We start from the raw sequence: 7,050 nt of genomic DNA, 5'->3' as shown, positions 1-7,050 counted from the left end.
CCTCTTCTCCCTCTGGTCCAGCCCCGGCTCAACGGCAAGACCAGCCGTGTCTGACCCCTGCTGCACAAGGCCAGGGAGGAGCTGGTTAAAATGCACTCAGGAGCCCCCAGGCAGAGGCCTGACCCCCACAGCAAAGGAGGCCACGGCAACATCAGAGACACAGAATCACAGAAACTGAGGGTGGGAAGGGACCTCGGGGCTCACATCTACTCCAACCCCCTGCTCCAAGCAGGACCAGCCCCAGCTACATCACCCAGCCAAGGCTTTGTCTAGCCAGGTCTTGAAAACCTCCAAGGATGGAGACTCCACCACCTCTGGGGAACCTGATCCAGTGCTTCACCACCCTCCTAGTGAGAGAGTTCATCTAATATCCAACCTCAGCTTTCCTTCCTGCAGCTTGAGCCCATTGCTCCTTGTTCTGTCATCTGCCACCTCTGCCTGATTCTCCTATTATTCCTTCCAAGACGTCAGCTGTGGTCTCATGTTCTCATCCTGGGATCTCTCTGTTGTTTTCCCACCAGTTCCCAAGACCTCTGCAAATTTGTTTCAAGTGCCCCATGCCTCAGCTTCCCCATCAATCAAAGGGGAACACCCATAAGCGATGCGTGGGGGAGTGCTGGTGCCCTCCCAGAAATTGGCTCCGCTGCCACCGTGCATGTGTGTGCATTCATGTGCATGTATATACATGTGTGCATACATGTGTGGATGCTTGCATGTATCATGTACAGGTGTGCCTACCAGTGTGTGTGCACGTGTGTTCAAGTGCATGGTGTCATAGTTTCATAGTTGTTAGAATCAAAAGGGACCTCAATAAATCATCAAGTCTGACCCCCTGCCCTCGGCTGGAAATAGCACTGGGGTCATATGATCCCAGCCAGGTGCTTCTCCAGCCTCCTCTTGAAGACCCCCAAGGCAGGGGAAAGCACCACCTCCCTTGAAAGCCCATTACAGATTTGGTAATTCTTACCATGAAGAAGTTCTTCTGATGTCCAACCTAAATCTGCTCTCTGCCAGTTTGTGGCCATTGTTCTTGGTTTTTCCAAGGGGTGCCCTGGTAAACAGAGCATCTCCAATTTCTTGCCCCCTGCCCCGCAATGAATTTGTAAACAGCCACAAGATCCCCTCTCAGCCTTCTCTTGCAGAGGCTGAAGAGATCCAGGTCCCTCAGTCTCTCCTCGTAGGGCCTTGCCTGCAGGCCCCCAACCAGACAAGTGTCCCTCCTCTGAGCCCTCTCAAGGTTGTTCACATCCCTCTTGAAGTGTGGCGCCCAAAACTGGATACAGTACTCCAACTGTGGCCTGACCAGTGCTGCATAGAGGAGAAGTGTCACCTCCCTGGACTTGTTTGGGATGCACCTGCTAATGCATGGTAGAGTGGGCTAGCTTTACTGATTGCTTCATCACATTGATGGCTCATGTTCATCTTGGCATCAACTATGACTCCGAGATCCCTTTCTGCCACTGTGCTGCTGAGGTCATGCCCCAGCCTATAGAGGTGTGTTGGTGATTCCTTCTCCTTTGATGCAGCACTTCGCACTTGTCTTAGTTGAACTGCATCCTATTCTGTTCTGCCCACTTTTCCAACCTGTCCAAGTCCTCCTGGATTCAATACCTTCCCACTAGTGTGTTTACTTTCCCCCATAATTTGGTGTCACCCGCAAAGTTGGACAGAGTGCTCTCCACGCCCTCATCCAAGTCACTGATGAAGACATTGAATAGCAAAGGTCCAAGGACTGAGCCTTATAGGACTCCACTGCCCACGTCTTTCCAGGTCAATACCAACCCATCCACCACCACTCTCTGGGTGTGACCCTTAAGCCTATTTGCCACCCATCTGACCGTATAATCATCTGTCACAGACGCTCCTATTTATAAGAATGGGATACGACACTGTATCAAAGGCCCTTTTAAAATCCAAGTAGATGAAATCCACCTCAACTCCTATATCTAAGCATTTTGTGACCTGGTCATAAAAAGAAACAAGGTTTGTCAGGCAGGATCTTCCTGCTATGAACCTGTGCTAGTTGCCCTTCAGCATTATTTTTCCTGCTGGGCTCCCACAAATGTGATCCTTGATAATTTTTTCAAAAGTTTTCCAAAGGATAGTGGTGAGACTAACCAGCCTATAATTACCCAGATCCTCCTTCCTCCCCCTCTTGAAAATAGGGACCACATTGGCCCTTTTCCAGTTCTCTGGGACCTGACCCAAGCACTGTGAATGCTCAAACAGCCGTGCCAGTGGCTCTACTATGACACTGGCGAATTCCTTCAGCACCCTTGGATGAAGATCATTCGGGCCTGCTGACTTAAACATATTCAGCCCCTCCCAAGTGTCCCTTTACTAGGTTGATGCTGACCATTGGTGGGCTGCTGTTCCTCCTGTGCCTATCTATAATGCAATTGGGAGATTTGTCTTGATCCGTGTTCAGGAATACAGAGGCAAAAAACTCATTGAAGGGTTCAGCATTGTCCCTCCTATCTACCACCAATTGTCCTAGTCTGTCCTGTAGGGGTTCTATGTCACCTTGCTCCTCCTTTTTGCTCCACATATACCTGAAGAAGGACTTTTTATTGTCTTTAATTTTTGTTGTCAGGCTAAGCTCCATTGCTGCTTTGGCCTTTATGACTGCCTCCCTGCAAGAGCGAGCCAAAGAGGTATATTCCTCCTTGGTAGCTACCTCCTGCTTCCACAGTCTGTATGCCTCTTTCTTTGACCTTAGGCTTTCCTGGATTTCCCTGTTCAGCCAAGAGGGTTTCTTGGCCCCTCTGCCACGTTTTGTGCAGAATAGGTTTGTCTCCTTCTGCGCCCAAAGGATTGCTCCCGTGAGGAATGACCACCCTTCCTGGACTCCCATTTCACCAATGCTCTTGATCTTTGATGCCTCACTAACTAATCTCCTGAGCACATTGAAGTTAGCCTTTCTGAAGTCTAGCACTTGTGCCCTGCCGGTTACTTTTCCCACCCTATGCCGGATAGTGAATTAAATCAACTGATGGTCACTATCCCCTAGGTTACCTTGTACCTGCAGATCTCCCACCAGGTCGTCCCCTGTAGCTAGCACCAAGTCCAGCAAGGCGTTTCCCCTAGTGGGACCGTATACCTCCTGCATTAGGTGACGGTCCTGTATGCAAGTTAAGAATCTATGTGAGCAGTTAGATCTGGCAGCAGATGTCAGGGTAGTTTAGGTCACCCATGACAACCATGTCCCTTGACTGTACAGCCTCTGAGAGCTGCCTGGAGAATTTCAGGTCTAGCTCATCCTCCTGCTGTGGCAGTCTGTAGTAGACCCCCACCACCAAATCCCTTTCCCCCCAACCCCCTTGTACTCTGACCCACAGTACCTCATTTTGCCCCTCCTCTGATCCCATCTTGATTACAGAAGATGTGTATTGCTCCTCAGCATAGAAAGCAACACCCCCCCACCTTTTGTCCCCACTCTTTCACATCTGTACAACCTGTAGCCCTCAATGCCTACTGCCCAATCGTGGGTAGGGTCCCACCAAGTTTCAGTTAGCTCAGCTAGGTCAAAGTTACTGCTTGCAAGCAGGAGTGCGAGTTCCTCCCGCTTGTTCCCCGTGCTCCTAGCATTAGTATAGAGACATTTAAGACCCCCACTGGGTGCCCTTGGTACCCCGCTCTCCTGATGCCTGTCAGGCACCTTAGTACTTACCTGGGCTGATCCAGTGCATGGCTCGTGGCTCGCTGATCCTAGGATCTCTTTGTCCTCTGCATCCCTGTCCCCCAGTGAACCTAGTTTAAAGCCCTATGTATGAGATCAGTCAACCTGTAAGAGAACAGACTCTTACCTTTTGAAGAGAGATGAAGACCATCATGTCCCGTGATGCCCCTTGCATGGATGTGCTTGCGTGCGCACATGTGCATGTATGTGTGCATACATGTGCATCATGGACGCGTGTGTGTGTGTATGAATATGCATGTGTGTGAGCACACATGTACATCCGTGTACAGCACCCTCACTTAGGACCTGGTGTGGTGTTGTCCCCATGTGGGCTGCCCCCACCACTACAGGCAGCTCCTGCCCTGCCCAGACAGAGAGGGGGTGGCACATCCCACCCCAGAGGTGGCTGTATTTCCGGCAGCTGTCACTCATCACCCTCTGAACCAGGGGAGGCTGTGGTTCTGGGACTTGGGCCTTGTCCTCAGTGTCACCTGCTTGCAGGATGCAACCCCTGCGCAATGCCAGGCCCAGGCAGACACCCCCCACCCCCCACCCCATGACTCCCCTGGCATCTCTCCTGCTCCTGTTTCCTTCCCTGGGCCTGCCCACTCACCTCCCAAGAGCCTTTAAAGGCCCCTATATGGCCTTGCTGGAACACCCTGTCACTGGTGGATGAAAACCCAGGTCTCCTGGAGCTGAGCTGGGCTTCCCTGCTTCCTACCAGGCAATCCCTGCTGGGTCCTCCCTGCTCTGGTGCCACATTGGGGGTCCCAGGGCACTGAGCCTGGTGCCGCCCTCTCCCGCAGAGCAATATGGGGGGTGATAAGGTGCTGCAGTGGAAGTGGACAACGTTCCTGAAGGTGCAGCTGGTGTGTGCCCAGCCTGAGTGCTCCCCCTAAAGCGTGGTCCACCTGGCAGTGCCAACTTCTACGTGGTCTTCTCCTCCCAGTGGTAAGCCCCCAAAACCCCATTACAAGGCTGAGTTGCAGCCCTCTGTCCCCTCCTGGTTGCCTCCAGGCCTGGGCACCCCATAATGGGCTCAGCCATTCCCCTATAATTACTAGGATATGCCCAGGGAAGGCATGGGGCTCAGGCAGGCAGCAGCATCCACACCCCTGGGTGCTACCCTACGGGATCAAGTGGGAGAGTGACCCGGGTCTAGTACGAGCTGGGTGCCGGGACTCCTGGGATGCACACCCAGCACTTCGAAGCAGCACAGTCTAGTGGCTAGAGCCCTGCACACATGGCCCTGGGACTCCTGGGTCCTTTGCTGTGGTCTAAGAGCATGATCTAGTAGTTGGGAGCTAGGAACCCCAACATCGCATTCCTTCACCCAAAACCTTGAGGGCTCCCACCCTCCTCTCTGCTCATGGATGCCGCCGCCCCCCCGGGAGATGGGGGCCATGGGTGGTGCGGCTATGTGTGCCTTCAGCCAGGTCACGATCAAGGGGGTTTTCAACAGCAAGTACAAGTACAAGGAGATGAATAAAGGGAGCTTGCGCTGGACCACCTACAGTGACGATCATGGTGCCCTGGCCCAGCAGTATCAGTACAGCCCGCCCCCAACCCATCCAACCCCCACCTGGGTTCACTGGGCCTCAGTTTCCCTCCCAGGCATTGCCTGCCTGTCTGCCTCTCCACAGTGCTCGGTGGGGCCATCATCGGACAAGACCTTGAACTTCATGAAGGAGCATTTCCTCATGGACAGGAAGGTGGAACCCGTGGGCCAGCACCTACTGCTAGAGAAGCAGGATGTGACCTACACATGCCTTGCGGTGCACCAGGTCCCTGGCACCTCCGGAGCCCAAGGCCACAAGAAACCTCCTGCTCTCCCCGACCAAGGTAGGAGCTCCCCCCGCAAACCTCCTTCCCAGCGCAGCCTGGGGGAGACCCCGCTGAGGACCCCCAGTATGCCTGTTTGCTCAGGGTATGCTGTATGTGGGCTTCTCCCATGGGGTCCTACAAATGCCCGTGGCCAACTGCATCCTGTACCAGAGCTGTGCCAACTGCGTCCGAGCTCGCAACCCCTACTGAAAGTGGGACAGCCTCAGCCGTGCCTGCCAGGAGACCTGCACCAGGGTTAATGGCATGTGAGTAGCCTTAGGGATGGCCTGGGCTAGTGGTTAGAGTGCCACCGAGGTGGGCCCCCTGGCCAGCTCCAGCCTGGCCCCTGCCTGGCATCTCATGTGTCCCTCCTTGTCCAGGCACTGGCTGCAGGACATGGTGAAGGGCTTCCCGGATGATGTGTGTCTGCTCCCTGTGGGCAAAGACAGGGCCATGGGCCGGTCCCAGGATGGCATGGACATCAGCGTGGTGCTGAGCTCAGTATTGAGGGCATCAGGGGCTTCCAGCACTGGGGAGGGCTGGGGGAAGCAAGATTGGGCCCCCTGGGCTGGCAGGGAGCTGTGGCCAGGGTCTGTCCTGTGAACCCCCAGCCGCCATGGGCACCCATCCAGGGACCCCACACTGGGCATCCCTGCCTGACAGGGGAGACTCCAGAGTCATTCCACTTTCCTTCTGGCCCAGCCATGCTGGGTCTACATGGCGCTCACCTTTCCTGGCCTGACCCCTCCCAAGCACCATGGTCTGGGGGCACTAGACTGAGCCACAGTGGGTACTGGCAGGGACATGAGTGACCTCCCTCCCTTCCTCCCCACAGCTCTGAGCCTGGCACCAAACACGGTGATTTTCCTGCCCTGCCTGCAGCTCTCCGCCCTGGCCAACTATACCTGGCGCTACCCAGAGCAGCGCCCCAGTGAGGGGGTGGCCGTGCTGGCCGACCAGATGCTGGTGCTCATTGCACAGAATCACACAGCCGGCATTTATGAGTGCTGGGCCAGCAAGAACAGGTACAGCCGGTCCGTGGCCCGCTACATGGTGCAGCATCCCCGTGGCAGTGCCGGGTACCCTGGGTACCACAGCAGGGCAGATGGCATCACCAAGGAGGGGGTGGAACTGCTGCCCCACTGTCCGCAGAGTGGTGCAGGAAGGTCTCAACTCAGGAGTGGCTCTTAGACTGAGATCTTGGGAGGTTTGTAGGTGCTGAACTTTCCTGCTGGGGCTGCTGGGTGCCTCATACCACCTGCAGGCTGCAGAACACCTCCGGCATGGGGGAGAGGGTGTGAGTGGGTGGGCATGTGGGGATATTCAGGGGTTTTGGTTGCTGGGGGGATGGGCTGGAACTTGATGTGACTTTTGGGGATGTGTTATTTAATTGCTTTGAATTTAAACTAAACACTTTATGGGAGTGGTGAGGGGTAAACCAGCCAGAGGGGGAGCAAAGCCTGTGTCCATGAGCACTGTGCCATGTAGATAATGCCCATGGAGTGGGGATGTATTGTCCACACAGCTGGCTTTCTGGAGAGAGTGAA

At 54.7% G+C, this 7,050-nt stretch overlaps 1 pseudogene; it reads left to right on the top strand.

Moving 5' to 3' along the window:
- Positions 1-4,491: 4,491 nt before the first annotated feature.
- On the top strand, positions 4,492-6,694 carry LOC112548650 (annotated as a pseudogene).
- The last annotated feature ends 356 nt before the right edge of the window (positions 6,695-7,050 follow it).

The sequence above is a fragment of the Alligator sinensis genome, unplaced genomic scaffold (genome assembly GCF_000455745.1).
Source record: "Alligator sinensis unplaced genomic scaffold, ASM45574v1 scaffold811_2, whole genome shotgun sequence".
Lineage (NCBI taxonomy): Eukaryota > Metazoa > Chordata > Crocodylia > Alligatoridae > Alligator > Alligator sinensis.
This window is presented reverse-complemented; position numbering and strand designations above follow the sequence as displayed.